Source organism: Lathyrus oleraceus, chromosome 2 (assembly GCF_024323335.1).
Source record: "Lathyrus oleraceus cultivar Zhongwan6 chromosome 2, CAAS_Psat_ZW6_1.0, whole genome shotgun sequence".
In the NCBI taxonomy this organism is placed as follows: domain Eukaryota; kingdom Viridiplantae; phylum Streptophyta; class Magnoliopsida; order Fabales; family Fabaceae; genus Lathyrus; species Lathyrus oleraceus.
This window is the reverse complement of record NC_066580.1, coordinates 136472881-136489359: the sequence shown is the minus strand read 5'-3', so window position 1 is coordinate 136489359 and position 16479 is coordinate 136472881. Positions and strand designations below refer to the sequence as shown.

General features: G+C 37.5%; 1 non-coding gene across 1 annotated transcript; it reads right to left on the bottom strand.

Moving 5' to 3' along the window:
• Window positions 1–2781: 2781 nt before the first annotated feature.
• Window positions 2782–2888, bottom strand: LOC127124630 (small nucleolar RNA R71). Its single transcript, XR_007804100.1, has one exon. It is a non-coding gene; the product is annotated as a small nucleolar RNA R71 (small nucleolar RNA).
• Window positions 2889–16479: the final 13591 nt, after the last annotated feature.

Genomic DNA, 16479 nt, shown 5'->3' with positions numbered 1-16479 from the left:
GCATAATCGTCTAGGACATCCGGGCGAACATGTTTTGTCTTTTCTTCGCAAAAATAAATTGGCCGAATGTAAAAACTCCAGTAAATTACATTCATATTTTTGTAATTCATGTTCTCTTGGTAAACACATCAAATTATCTTTCACTAATTCCCTTAATAATAGATTGTTGCCATTTGATATTCTACATAGTGATGTATGGACATCTCCCGTTTTAAGCTCAACAGGTCACAAATATTATGTTCTATTCCTGGATAACTATTCAAAAAAATTATGGACATTCCCTATTTCACAAAAATCTCAAGTTTATCCTATTTTCCAAAAGCTAAAAGCTTACATTAAAACACAATTTCAACGAGAAATCAAAACAATTCAATGTGATAATGGTGGTGATAACATGAAACTATATCACATTTTTAGACTTGATTTAATTAAATTATATCGCTATTTGAGTCAATTTATTTTATATTATTCGATATTACTTGGTATTTTCTTATTATTTATTTCAGGTATCATTATTTAAAGCACGTGTGAAAAAGAAAGAAGAGGGGTGCAAAAAGAGGATTTTCTAGGAAAAACAGCGAGTTGGAGCACCAAAGCCCAGCCCACGTTTGGAACAAAGAAAATGGCTGTGACGACCGCCACAAGCATGTGACGAGCGTCATGCCCCAAAACCTAGTGTTACGACCGTAACACATAGTGTGAAGGACGTCACACATTTCATCCTATATTTCAGACTTGACGTGCGTAATAGAAGGAACGTTCTCCCCTAAATTTTCTCATGCACGCTTTGAACCACACGGAAGACCAATTCAAGGAAACGGTTATTTTGGAGGTGAATATAAATAGACCTCAAAAGATCCAATTGAAGCTCTCTCTTCTCCGTGCAATTTTTACAGCCTTATAATTTTCCAGTACTCTAACTTTCAAGCAATTTATTTCCTTTTATTTTCTAGTTAAAGTCTGAAGCATTCAATTTATTTTCTCACGATAGTTTCTACACCGGAAACTATTGTGTAATTTTTACTGGATCTAACCTTACGTCAGATCATAGTATTTTATTTCCTTGTTTTTACTTTCCTATCTGATTGAGAATTGTGAAGAACAAATCGAACCGGCTTGTGGTGGAGTGTTCGAGCATCGAAGTTAAGAGATAAAAATCCAGATTTCTAGTATCTTTCCAGGTTCATTAATTAATTGATTTATAGTTTTAATTTACATATGCTTTGTTCCGCTATTTATATATATTTTTTTTTGATATGGCCGTATTTATGCATGATTATTGTTTACGCATGTTTAGCATGTCCGACTAATTAATTTAGATATCGGTATGTAAAGTAAGCGGAATAAAGGAATCAAAATTGAGTTGGTTTAAATTTATTTCAAAATATAGTCACTCTTTTTCTGGTCTCAATTTACAAAGTTAATACCAAGGTTTTTGTACGAGAGTAAAAGACATAAAGAAGTTAAAATCAATAGAACGACGGTTTGAGTTTTTAACTGGACAGTGTAAATTGAACATTAACTTTAAATCAGGGCGAAAGAAATTTTTAAGGTTAATTAAATTCTAATCATTTTCAAAAATTATTTTTAAAAGTTAAATGTGAGGACGAGAGTTAAGCATTTAAGTTTAATCATATAATCTAAGTCAACAGAGCGAGAGTTTGAGACGAGGATGTTTAAACGGTTAGCATTTTCTCAAAAAGAGTTTCTATAGATTCTATTATTTTCAAAAGTGATTTTAGATTTAACGAAATAGTGAGAGCTTACGTTACAATATAAAGTCATAGTCTAATTCAACAGAGCGAGAGTTTGAGGAAAAGACTTTTAATTGATAGTGTCTACTGAAAAGACTTATTTTAAAATTAAGAAAAAGACCAACGAAGATTTGATTCCCTAATTACGACGAACTACATACCGATATCTGTGTTATTTGATATTTAATCTAGATCCAAATTTAGTTTTACTTTTCACCCTAATCATCAAAGTATCCGCCTTAGCTTTACGCAGTAACCCTGGAAAAACGGTATATTGATTCATTAAGTCCCTGTGGGATCGATATCTTTTAAAACTACGCGATTAGACTGTGCACTTGCAGTTAGTACCCCGATAGACACATAAAGTCGCGATCAAGTTTTTGGCGCCGTTGCCGGGGACTTTTATTTAGTCGATATCGTAACTCTCCTGTTACGCCGTAGAGACTAAGGCAATTTTTATTTTTTCCCTTCTTTTTCGTTGATTTGTATGCCACACACTCGCTCACAAGGCGAGCCGTACTACTTACGAATCAACGACGTTGAACGATATCTCCGATTATTACGATGAATTCGGGAGTATCGTGTTAGAAACAATCTTCCTCCAATCGAAATTCCTGATATCAAAAATCTCCTTCCTTCGATACCAGCGATGGCCGAACCAGCTCGTGCTCTTCGAGATTACGTTGCTCCATCGCAGGATGAGCCGCATTCGAGTATTGCCCCACCCGCAATTGAAGCGAACAACTTCGAACTTAAACCTTCGTTGTTGCAGGCAGTCCAACATAATCAATTTTCTGGAAATCCTACCGAGGATCCAAACCTTCATTTATCTGTATTTGTCCAATACGCTGATACTGTTAAAGCTAATGGTGTCACTTCAGAGGCAATTCGACTTCGTCTCTTTCCTTTCTCGTTAAGAGATAAAGTTAGAAGATGGCTTCAGTCTCTTCCTTCCAACTCAGTCACCACATGGAATGAGTTGAAGAAAGTCTTTCTTGCCAGATATTTTCCTCCAAGCAAAACGGCTATGTTGAGAGCCCAGATAAATGGATTTAAGCAAAAAGACAACAAGTCTCTTTTCGAAGCATGGGAAAGATACAAGGACATGATGCGACTTTGCCCACACCATGGTTTAGAGGACTGGTTAGTAATTCACACCTTCTACAATGGTCTCTTGTACAAAACAAGGTTAACAATAGACGCCGTCGCCGGTGGTGCGCTTATGGATAAACCTTACGCCGACGCTTATCAACTTATCGAGAGCATGGCCCAAAATCATTATCAGTGGGGAAGCGACCGAACAATGGTAGAAAAACCTCAAACGAAAAGTGGCATGTACGAGATAAGTAGCCTTGATCATGTTAATGCAAAAGTGGATGCTCTTGCCCAGAAAATTGAAAGTTTAAATGTATCACCTTCAGCCACCGTGGTTGCCGTAACTCAAAATTGCGAAGTCTGTGGAATTCAAGGTCACACGCCTACGGATTGCCAACTCCTAACAGGAATCCAAACAAAGCAGGTGAACTATGCTCAAGGAAATCCTTACTCGCATACCTATAACTAAAACTGGAAGAACCATCCTAATTTTTCATATAAAAGTAATAATTCTTTATACGCACCAGGTCAAGCTCCCAGTCAAGCTCCAACTATACCTCCAGGATATCAAAAGCCGACCCCATCTACACCTAACAATAACGTTCCTAGGAAATCCAACTTGGAAATCATGATGGAGAACTTCATAGCTTCTCAACAGCAAACCAATAAAGAGTTCTTAAACCAGAATATACACACCAGCGAACAGATTAAATAACTAGCAAGTAAAGTAGATGCCCTGGCTACCCATAACAAAATGCTGGAAACACAAATCTCGCAAGTAGCTCAACAACAAGCGCATACTGCTGCCCCAACTGGTACATTTCCTGGACAGCCCCAACCTAACCCGAAAGGCCACACTCATGCAATTATATTACGAAGTGGTACAGAGGTAGAAGGACCATCTGACCCAAGGATTGAGAACCAAAACTCTAAAAAGTCAACTGAGGAAGAAGGTAAACCTAAGGAAAAGGAAGAGTGTAATAAGGAAACCGTAGAGAAAAAAGAACCTTATGTACCTCCGCCGCCTTACAAACCACCTATCCCTTATCCTCAAAGGCTAATTAAAACCAAAGACACGGGCCAATTTAAAAAATTTGTTGACCTACTGAAACAATTAAACGTCACAATTCCTTTTACAGAAGCTATTACACAGATGCCTTCATATGCTAAGTTCTTAAAAGAAATTTTATCTAATAAAAGGAAGCTTGAAGATAGCGAAACCGTTACACTCACTGCTGAGTGCAGCACAATAATCCAAAATATGCCTCCTAAACTTAAAGATCCTGGTAGTTTTTCTATACCCTGTCATATAGGAAAATTTGTCATAGACAAAGCTTTATGCGATTTAGGAGCCGGTATCAGTGTTATGCCTTTGTCCATATGCAAGAAACTTGAAATGGGAGAATTAAGACCAACTAAAATGTCTGTGCAATTAGCAGATCGTTCCGTTAGATATCCCGTAGGAATTCTTGAAAATGTTCCCGTGCGCATAGGTCAATTCTACATCCCCACCGATTTTATAATTATGGACATAAGAGAAGATGAAGTTACCCCCATTATATTGGGAAGACCCTTCTTAGCAACCGCCGGTGCTATCATAGACGTAAAACGAGGACGACTCACTTTCGAAGTAGGAGAAGAGAAAATTGAGTTTATTCTTTCCAAATTTTTGAAAGCACCTGCAATAGAAGACACATGTTACTTCATGGATATCATCGATGAATGCATAAAAGAAACAAAATTAGAAAATGACAAATTATCCGACTATCATGTAGAAGACAGACTGAACCAATGTTTAGCAATAACATCAGATCCTACGCAATGCCTTAAGAAACCAACCCTCGACCTGAAAACACTTCCCAAAAATCTGAGATATGAGTTCCTAGACTTAGAACTTGAACGACCAGTAATAGTCAATGCAGACCTAGGAAAACTTGAAACCGAAAAACTCCTACATATCTTAAGAAAATATCCAACCGCACTAGGATACAACATCACCGATCTTAAAGGGATAAGTCCTTCTATTTGTATGCACCGCATCATGCTAGAAGAAGACTGTAAGACTTCTAGGGAACATCAGAGGAGACTAAACCCGATCATGAGGGAGGTAGTGAAGAAGGAAGTAAAGAAATTATTAGAGGCAGGTATCATATATCCTATATCCGATAGCCAATGGGTTAGCCCTGTACACGTAGTACCAAAGAAAGGAGGTATAACAGTGATCGAAAATGAAAAAGGAGAAACTATAACCAAACGAATTGAATCGGGATGGAGAATGTGCATTGACTACAGAAAGCTAAACAAAGCAACTCGAAAAGATCATTTTCCTTTACCATTCATAGACCAGATGTTAGAACGATTAGCCAAGCATTCTCATTTCTGCTATCTGGACGGTTACTCAGGTTTCTTTCAAATACCGATTCATCCTGATGACCAAGAAAAGACAATGTTCACATGTCCTTCTGGTACCTTCGCTTATCGACGAATGCCGTTTGGCTTGTGCAATGCTCCTGCAACCTTTCAAAGGTGCATGATGGCAATATTCGCCGATTTTCTCGAAAGCATCATGGAAGTCTTTATGGATGACTTTTCCGTATGCGGGCAAAGTTTCGAAGAATGTCTTGAGAACCTAGAAAGAGTTCTAGAACAATGTGTAAAAGTAAACCTAGTACTTAATTGGGAAAAATGACACTTTATGGTACAAGAAGGAATTGTTTTAGGACACATCATATCAAATAGAGGAATTGAAGTAGACAAAGCCAAAATAGAAGTAATCGAAAACCTTCAACCTCCGAAAACTGTGAGGGAAATACGAAGCTTCTTAGGACATGCCGGTTTTTACCGACGATTCATTAAAGATTTCTCTAAAATAACTAAACCTTTAACCGGATTATTAATGAAAGACGCTGAATTCATCTTCGACAATAAATGTTTAGAAGCATTTCAAACACTTAAACAAGCATTGATCTCCGCGCCCATAATGCAGACCCCGAATTGGAATGAACCTTTCGAAATAATGTGTGACGCAAGTGACTACACCGTAGGCGCTGTTTTAGGACAACGAAAGGATAAAAAACTTCACGTCATATATTATGCGAGTAGAACTCTAGATGAAGTGCAAATGAATTACGCCACGACCGAGAAAGAACTTTTAGCAGTAGTATTTGCACTAGATAAATTTCGTTCCTACTTGGTCGGAGCTAAAATAATCGTTTACACTGATCACGCTGCCATTAAGTACCTCTTAACAAAAAAGGACGCTAAACCTAGACTCCTAAGGTGGATCTTGTTGCTACAAGAATTTGATTTGGAAATCAAAGATAAAAAAGGAACTGAAAACGTAGTAGCAGATCACCTCTCTAGACTCGAAAACCTGGAACCGGAAAGAACATCGATCAACGATGATTTCTCGTACGATAAACTTATAGCTAATTTGGAAGAAAATAGAGCTGACGAACAGGTAGAGACCACCTTGGTTGTATGCGTTACACCGTGGTACGCTGATTTTGTCAATTATTTAGCCGCCGGAGTGGTTCCACTTGATTTATCCTACCAACAAAAGAAACGATTCTTCCATGACATAAAACATTATTACTGGGACGACCCTTTACTTTTCAAAAGAGGCTCCGATGGTATTTTCCGTCGCTGTATACCTGAAGAAGAGGTAGAAAGTATAATCCAACATTGTCATTCCGCTCCTTATGGTGGACACGCAAGTACATCCAAGACCTGCTCTAAAATCCTGCAAGCCGGTCTTTATTGGCCAAACATATGGAAGGATGTACATACCGCTGTCAAGAAATGAGATAGGTGTCAACGCACAGGAAACATATCTAGACGTGACGAAATGCCACAAAAAGGCATTTTGGAAGTAGAAATTTTCAATGTGTGGGGAATAGATTTCATGGGACCTTTTCCACCTTCTTTTGGTAACAAATACATACTCGTAGCGGTTGACTACGTATCCAAATGGATTGAGGCTATAGCTTCTCCAACAAACGACACACGAGTAGTAATTAAACTCTTTAAGAATATAATCTTTCCAAGATTTGGTGTCCCAAGAATAGTCGTCAGTGACGGTGGATCTCATTTCATATCTAAGATACTCAAAAAATTATTGTTTAAGTATGGTGTAAAATATCGAGTAGCAACACCTTACAATCCTCAAACTAGTGGACAAGTGGAAGTGTCTAACAGAGAAATTAAACAGATATTGGAAAAAACACTCGCTACATCGAGGAAAGACTGGTCATCAAAATTACCCGAAGCTTTGTGGGCATATCGAACCGCTTACAAAACTCCCATAGGAACAACCCCATTTAAGCTTATTTATGGTAAATCGTGTCACCTCCCGGTGGAGTTAGAACATAAGGCCTATTGGGCTATTAAAAATTTAAATTTAAACTATAAGGCCGCCGGTGAAAAGCGAATCCTAGATATAAACGAATTAGAGGAACTTAGACAAGATGCATACGAAAATGCCAAAATCTACAAGGAAAGAACGAAAAAATGGCATGATAAACGTATATCAAGGAAAACTTTCAAACAAGGCGATGTAGTCCTATTGTTTAACTCTAGACTTAAGTTATTCCCAGGAAAACTACGCTCTAGGTGGTCTGGCCCTTTCCAAGTCACTAATGTCTTTACTAGTGGGGCTGTAGAAATTAAAGGAAAATCTATTGAATCATTTATCGTAAACGGGAAGCGTCTAAAACATTACCATTATGCTGAAAACAATGAAGACTCGCAAGTCCTGAACTTAGACGTATTGTCTCCAAAATTAATAGATTAACATTTAATAGTTTTATGTCGAGCTTGCGACATTAAACAAAGCGCTTCGTGGGAGACAACCCACAAATTTTTATTTTTCTTTGATTATTCTTTGGATTTTACTCAGTTTTCATTCTTTATTTTATTAAATTTTTCTTTATTTTTTCCTTCGGCATCTGGCCAAATCCTGACTAAATTCTTGTTTTTCTTTTCTTTAGTTAACACTAACCTGATGGGACATATTGATCGCATGGGTATCAAATTCCGAGGGAGAGCTCAGAGACAAAAATTTGAAGAACTTGCTGAGAGAGAGATGCACCCAAATTTTTATGCTGATGATTGTGCAATGACCGTTCTTGGGCTAAGAGATAGTGTCCTATATCTGCTGAGTCAAATAGGGTGGGAAACCACTCCTATTCGGAGACAATTTATTACTTACCGGAGGCTAACTCTAGAATTCCTTAGCTCCCTGATTTATTTACCGAACCATGGAAAAGGAATAAACTGAGGTTTCATTCAATTCAGGATGTTCAATATGGAGTATCAGTATAACATTAGAGAATTTACTAACCTCTTAGGGTTCCCCACTTCTTTTGACACATTCACCATGAGCCAAGAAGACCTCTTTGAATATTGAGAGCTTGAGCATTTTTGGGGAAGTTTGACGGGAAATGACGACCCTGAGGAACATGAGTTTCTTTCTGGAAACATACATAACCCAGCTTTTCGTTATTTCCACAAGATCCTAGCACACACTCTTTTTGGGAAAAGACCAAACATTACTCCATTATGGTCATGACCCTTGAGGAACATGAGCGTGACAGCTTGTTTCCTCGTAAATGTTGTTGACCGTTATGGTCATGACCGTTACTCCCCATTTTAATTCATTTTTATCCCCATTCAACTCACCTCTTTACTCCATTCCACTCACCTTCATCCACATTAATTTTTTTCTCACCTACTCCTCTTCCCAATTTCAAAACTCTTCCTATAAATACCTTCTCTACATTTCTTCCTACACCACATCATTCCAACAAACCATTCTATACAAAAACATTTCCTCCTCTTTTCCTTTCTCCTTTTTTCTACCTACCGATCAATATGGCGGAGAACCAACATCAAGAAGTGCAATTCGGAAATATTATTTTCCGATCTGAAGATAGTAACTATCAACGGGAGCAGTTCGTTCGGTTCCAGCAACGCGGTGTCATATCTACCAGGTACCCAGATTTAAATTGCTTACAAGAATTAGGATTACTTCAAGGTGTGCAATGGCTACTTCGGCTATCCGATTTAACTTTTCTGTGCACACATAATCACCCAACATACCCATCACTCACCTTGGAGTTTTTAAGCTCTTATTCATACTCCACTCCAACCGGTGAGGACGAGTACTTAACCGGTGTCGCAAAATTCCGTATGTTCAACACTGAGTACTCACTATCTCAGGACCAGTTGAGTGCCATGCTACATTTCCCTGTAGGAGACGACGTCCACCCAAGAATCCCTCCAAACTCAGAATGGAACACGAACGCATTCAACCTTTTTGGAAAAATATCCGGTGTGGAAACCACCAATTGGGATGCATTACTTGCTTCACACATACACAACCCCACTATCTGGTATTTTATCCGTATTTTGCAAAACACCATCTTTGGAAGAGCCAACAATAGCAAAGTCAATGTAAAACAATTATTCTTCCTACACTGCATCTTTTCAGCCGATACAAAGGTAAACGCCGCCTCTTTCTTACTTCACCATATCCGTACCCTTTGTGCTCGAGGCAGTCAACCTTTTGTGATTGGAGGATTAATAACCACCATCGTACTCGGTTTAAATCTAGGGGACCGACTTCAGAATTTGCAATCTTTGCCACCCCTGTTTATGGATATAAGTTATTGTCGCTCCAGCCGCTTAATCAAAAATAGGGTAGGCGGGAAGTATTATCTTATGGTGAATAACCACGAAGTCCCAAGCGTCGTTATGCCCAACATTGCGCTCACCGATGTTACTAACCCCAACAGATTCATCTACGATTTGAATGCTCCCGAACCTACCATGCCTACACAAGCAAACCCTCCCCCAGACGAGTTTGATGAAATGGAGCAAGGTGATCAAGGTCCTGAACAACATCCAGTCCCACATAATCCTTCCGATAATGTAGCTGGTCCATCCTCCCGACGTCGTCGAAGAAGAAGGCCTGCAACAAATGATGACATCATGGATGCTATTGAACATCAAGGCCAACGGCTTGATGCCATGCATGCGCAGAATAATGAAGTAATGCAACTGATGCGTCAGATGCAGCAACAAGAAGAAGAGAGGAATGCAATAACCGACCAGAGGTTCACTGACTTGCTTAACCGGTTTGATGACTTGGCAGTACGTCAACGATCACCGGGTCCGAGAACAAGAGGATGCAGGCAGAATTGAGTTTGGGTTCCATTTTTATTTATTTTTCCTTTTTTTCGCTTTTCTTGAAACATTGGGGACAATGTTTCATTTAAGTGTAGGAGGGACAACTTTGTTTCAGTATGTTTATTTCCCTTTCAATATTTCCCTTTCAAAAAAAAATTATTATTTTAAGTCAAGTCCCTAGTGTGAAAATTTTTATTATCTATTCCCCTCAATTTTCTTGAGCCATAACAAAATTCAACACACTCGATAAGTATAAAGATTGCCTATTTTATAAAACTTGAGTGAAATTAAGACAAAATTATTACCGCCCCAACACTCTAAAAACCTCAGCATGTTAGATCAGGATAAGTACCTATTATACCAATCCCTTGAACTTTTAGTTCTATAGTAACCCCGAGTAGTTTATACGAGAAGTCGGCACCGTCTTAATAGCAAACTACGTGGAGAGCCGATGAATACAAGTGGATGATTCCCAAAACAACATATTAAAAATCAGGAAATGCACTAATTAAGTTAGGTGATCCTTACCCAATCATTTAATCCAAAGGTTGCGGACCCTACAAAAACATGGTATGAACGATCCATTGTGAGTTGGTTCAGCGGTTTCTGGTGCTGAACTTGGTAGGGCGGACTATGGTCCGATCCCCCGCAATTTGCAATAGACTAAATAAAGAAGTTATCCAACTTATGTACCAGAACTTCTAACTAAAAGGGGATCAGAATCGCTAACCGGTTACTCCACTATGTGTGCGAAAAGATAAAGGGCTTAATGTGATTTCGCTAGAATGAAAACGGGTGAAATAAGAGTAAAAGAACTAGGCTGAGCTATAATAGCATGACTCGAACTGGTTTGCATAAGGTGGGGTTATCTAGTGTTGTTACGGTAGTTTTTGATGTTAAGATTAAACTCAGGTTATTTCTAAACGAGATTTACTTGCAACCTATTACGAATTGATGTGTGTTTGGAAATTTCATCTGGCTAATATTTTAAATCGATTTCCACATTGTATCTTGCTTGAGGACAAGCGAAAGTCTAAGTGTGGGGGAGTTTGATAACATGAAACTATATCACATTTTTAGACTTGATTTAATTAAATTATATCGCTATTTGAGTCAATTTATTTTATATTATTCGATATTACTCGGTATTTTCTTATTATTTATTTCAGGTATCATTATTTAAAGCACGTGTGAAAAAGAAAGAAGAGGGGTGCAAAAAGAGAATTTTCTAGGAAAAGCAGCGAGCTGAAGCACTAAAGCCCAGCCCAAGTTTGGAACAAAGAAAATGGTTGTGACGACCGCCACAAGCATGTGACGAGCGTCACGCCCCAAAACCTAGTGTTACGACCGTAACACATAGTGTGACGGACGTCACACATTTCATCCTATATTTCAGGCTTGACGTGCGTAACAGAAGGAACGTTCTCCCCTAAATTTTCTCATGCACGCTTTGAACCACACGGAAGACCAATTCAAGGAAACAGTTATTTTGGAGGTGAATATAAATAGACCTCAAAAGATCCAATTGAAGCTCTCTCTTCTCCGTGCAATTTTTACAGCCTTATAATTTTCCAGTACTCTAACTTTCAAGCAATTTATTTCCTTTTATTTTCTAGTTAAAGTCCGAAGCATTCAATTTATTTTCTCACGATAGTTTCTACACCGGAAACTATTGTGTAATTTTTACTGGATCTAACCTTACGTCAGATCATAGTATTTTATTTCCTTGTTTTTACTTTCCTATCTGATTGAGAATTGTGAAGAACAAATCCAACCGGCTTGTGGTGGAGTGTTCGAGCATCGAAGTTAAGAGATAAAAATCCATATTTCTAGTATCTTTCCAGGTTCATTAATTAATTGATTTATAGTTTTAATTTACATATGCTTTGTTCCGCTGTTTATATATATTGTTTGTTTGATATGGCCGTATTTATGCATGATTATTGTTTACGCATGTTTAGCATGTCCGGCTAATTAATTTAGATATCGGTATGTAAAGTAAGCGGAATAAAGGAATCAAAATTGAGTTGGTTTAAATTTATTTCAAAATATAGTCACTCTTTTTCTGGTCTCAATTTACAAAGTTAATACCAAGGTTTTTGTACGAGAGTAAAAGACATAAAGAAGTTAAAATCAATAGAACGACGGTTTGAGTTTTTAACTGGACAGTGTAAATTGAACATTAACTTTAAATCAGGGAGAAAGAAATTTTTAAGGTTAATTAAATTCTAATCATTTTCAAAAATTATTTTTAAAAGTTAAATGTGAGGACGAGAGTTAAGCATTTAAGTTTAATCATATAATCTAAGTCAACAGAGCGAGAGTTTGAGACGAGGATGTTTAAACGGTTAGCATTTTCTCAAAAAGAGTTTCTATAGATTCTATTATTTTCAAAAGTGATTTTAGATTTAACGAAATAGTGAGAGCGTACGTTACAATATAAAGTCATAGTCTAATTCAACAGAGCGAGAGTTTGAGGAAAAGACTTTTAATTGATAGTGTCTACTGAAAAGACTTATTTTAAAATTAAGAAAAAGACCAACGAAGATTTGATTCCCTAATTACGACGAACTACATACCGATATCCGTGTTATTTGATATTTAATCTAGATCCAAATTTAGTTTTACTTTTCACCCTAATCATCAAAGTATCATCCGCCTTAGCTTTACGCAGTAACCCTAGAAAAATGGTATATCGATTCATTAAGTCCATGTGGGATCGATATCTTTTAAAACTACACGATTAGACTATGCACTTGCAGTTAGTACCCCGATAGACTCATAAAGTCGCGATCAGGTGGCGAATACATGTCTAACAATTTTCGAAAAATGTGTGAACTTAATGGCATATCTTTTCGTTACTCTTGTCCTTACACCTCCTCTCAAAATGATAAAGTTGAGCGAAAAATAAGGTCCATTAATAACATTATTCGAACTTTATTAATTCATGCATCTCTACCTCCTTCATTTTGGCATTATGCTCTAGAAATGGCCACCTATATTTCTAACATTTTGGCAAGTAAATCAATTAATTTTCAGTCACCTCTCTACATGTTATATAACAAAAACCCGTCATACTCTCATCTACGTGTTTTTGGTTGTCTATACTTTCCTATATTCCCCTCAAATACCATCCGCAAACTTCAACCTCACTCCACACCATGTGTCTTTCTTGGGTATCTGTCCAATCATCGTGGTTATAAGTGTCTCGATATGACAACAAACAAAATAATCATTTGTTGTCATGTTTTTTTTATGAGTCCACCTTTCCCTATGCAAAGTTGCACACCCCTCAATCTACTACCTACATGTTTCTCGACAATGACTTATTCCCTTATCTCATCAACCATATCATGACCCAAGACCAAAATAATTCATCGGTCCCTCCTCCAAAACCAAACACCTCCCCAAACATGGCCCACACCACACCTTTTCCAAATACACTCCCTCAAACAATACGGCCCACGACTCCCTCAAACCGGCCCCAATCAAATTCAACCCATACTCTAAACACATCACTCCCCTCCCTACAATCAAATCATACCTTGCAAAATAAGTTTCCCCCTATCTATCAACCTACCACCCAAGCCAACACAAAATCCATCACTAGGAGTCAACATGGCATTTTTAAACCTAACCAAAAATACTATAGTTTACTCACTCATGTCACAAAATCCCCCCTCCCTAGGAATCTAGTGTCTTCACTTAAGGACCCTAATTGGAAAATGGCCATGCATGATGAATATAATGCTTTAATTAAAAATGAGACGTGGGATTTAGTACCACGACCGCCTGATGTTAATGTTATTAGATCTATGTGGATTTTTAGACATAAAGAAAAATCTGACGGTTCCTTTGAGAGGCATAAAGCCCGACTTGTAGGTGATGGTGCAGGTCAACAGGTTGTCATTGATTGTGGAGAAACTTTTAGCCCAGTTGTCAAATCGGCTACCATTCACATTGTTCTCAGTCTTGCTCTTTCTAAATCTTGGCACATTCATCAATTAGATGTAAAGAATGCATTCCTCCATGGTGAACTGAATGAAACAGTTTACATGTATCAACCATTAGGATTCAGAGATTCCAAACATCCTGATCATGTGTGTCGTCTTTGCAAATTATTATATGGGCTCAAACAAGCCCCTAGAGATTGGTACAAGAGGTTTGCCGACTATACTTCATCGATTGGGTTTTACCAAAGCAAGTGCGATCACTCTCTATTCATCTACAAGAAAGACTATCATCTAGTTTACCTTTTACTGTATGTGGATGATATCATCCTCACCACCTCCTTTGATGCTTTGCGGCAATTGATCATCTCTCTCCTCAACTCCAAGTTTGCTATGAAAGACTTAGGACATCTCAACTACTTCCTGGGTATTATCGTCACTCGCCCTAAGCATGGTTTATTCCTCACGCAGAAGAAATATGTCGAAGACATCCTCTCACGAGTCGACATGTCTTCATGCAAAACTTGTCCAACTCCAGTTGATACAAAACCCAAGATGAGTGTTGCACATAGTGTCCCGTATGAGGATCTGTCTCTCTACCGTAGTCTTACAAGTGCCCTCTAGTATCTTACCTTCACACGACCTAATATCTCATATGCGCCTTCAATAAATCTGTCTCTTTATGCATAATCCAATGGACACCCACATGCATGCTCTCCGCAGGATATTACGCTACATTCAGGGCACAAAACACTACGGTTTACATCTCTATCCCTCATCTACTACTTCATTACTATCTTATACAGACGCAGATTGGGGCGGATGTCCTGACACTAGACGTTCCACTTCCGGCTACTGCGTGTATCTTGGAGACAGTCTACTTTCTTGGTCGTCTAAACGACAACCCACACTCTCACACTCTAGTGCTGAAGCAGAATACTGTGGAGTTGCCAATGTGGTATCTGAATCTTGCTGGTTACGAAACCTTATGCTTGACTTACAATTCCCTATTCATAAAGCCACCATGGTGTACTATGACAATGTTAGTGCCATCTACCTCTCAGGTAACCCAGTTCAGCATCAACGAACGAAACACATTGAGATGGACATTCATTTCATTCGTGAAAAGGTCGCTCGGGGTCAAGTCAGGGTTCTCCACAACCCCTCGAAACATCAAATCGCAGATATTTTTACCAAAGGACTTCCTCTCATGCGTTTTCAAGACTTCGGAGACAGCCTCGGCGTCCGTCCACCTCCCGCTTCAACTGCGGGGGAGTATTAGAATATCTCTATAATTAGTATAATTATTAGGATATCTCTATAATTTGTATACATCATAATTGTATATTATTAGCTTCCAAATATAGACATTGTCAGACTTGTATATAATGAGTATTCTTATCAATGAAAATGCAGGGATTAAATTACTTACAAACATGATATTAGAAACTTTTTAAGGACGTGGAGGATATAGATAAATTGAAGAATTAGAAATGTTTAAGGTTATGTCTTTCCATGAGTGTCATGAATCACCGACTCCCCCAATAAAAGAAGATAAAGTAGTAGCTCCAATAGAACAATGAAAAAATAAAAAAGCACAAGTGGAGGAGTATTTTGGAAAGGTTCAATAACATGACACAAAAAAGTGATTTCCTTCTCTAAGAACAGTAAGTCATTCATATTTAGAAGATAAAACATCCACTATAACTTAAATGATGATGCACCAAACTAATGACATTACTCAATCATTTGATGGGAGCCAACCCATCAATTTTAAATTTTTTTAGTTAGTGAATATGTAAAGAAAAAAATATATATAAAAAGATAAGATTGAAGATTTCTCATACCATATGTGATTTGGGTGTCTCACACTAACTTCATCTTATGAATTTATTTTCTCTATTTTTAATTCTTCAATTTTGTTGAAGTTTTTTGTTTGGTAGTATAGTGAGTGTTACTCGCAACACCATTTATTTTGTATTGTCTTTTTTCCTAATGAATTTGCTTGTTTAATGATTTTTTCCACTTGTTTCACAAAATTTCAAATGGAAATTCTCCACCATGATCCCTTCTAATTTTTAAAATATTTTTTACTCTTTCATTTTAGATTTGCTTATAAAACCTTTGCAAATATAGAGTATAACTCACCGTTGCTTCTAAGAAATTTTACCCAAGTCTGTATTCTAAAGTCATAAAGAAAATATATTTTTCTTGTGTTTGTATTCACATGTTAAATCATGTGATGTCTTGCTCTTTCAAGATTATGTTTTAGCAGTTACAATGTATCGTTCCCTATATCCAAATTCCTATTAAGGGAATCACTTTTGGAGGGACCCTCCACATAGGAAATGAGAGACGACATATCACAATTATAAAAGGGTCCCATATAGAGTCGTCTTAATTAGATGTGTTTGTGGTGCTATTTGAATTGGTTTTTAGACAAAAACTTATTTGATTCAAAGATAAAATTACTTGCAATTCAGTCTGATTTT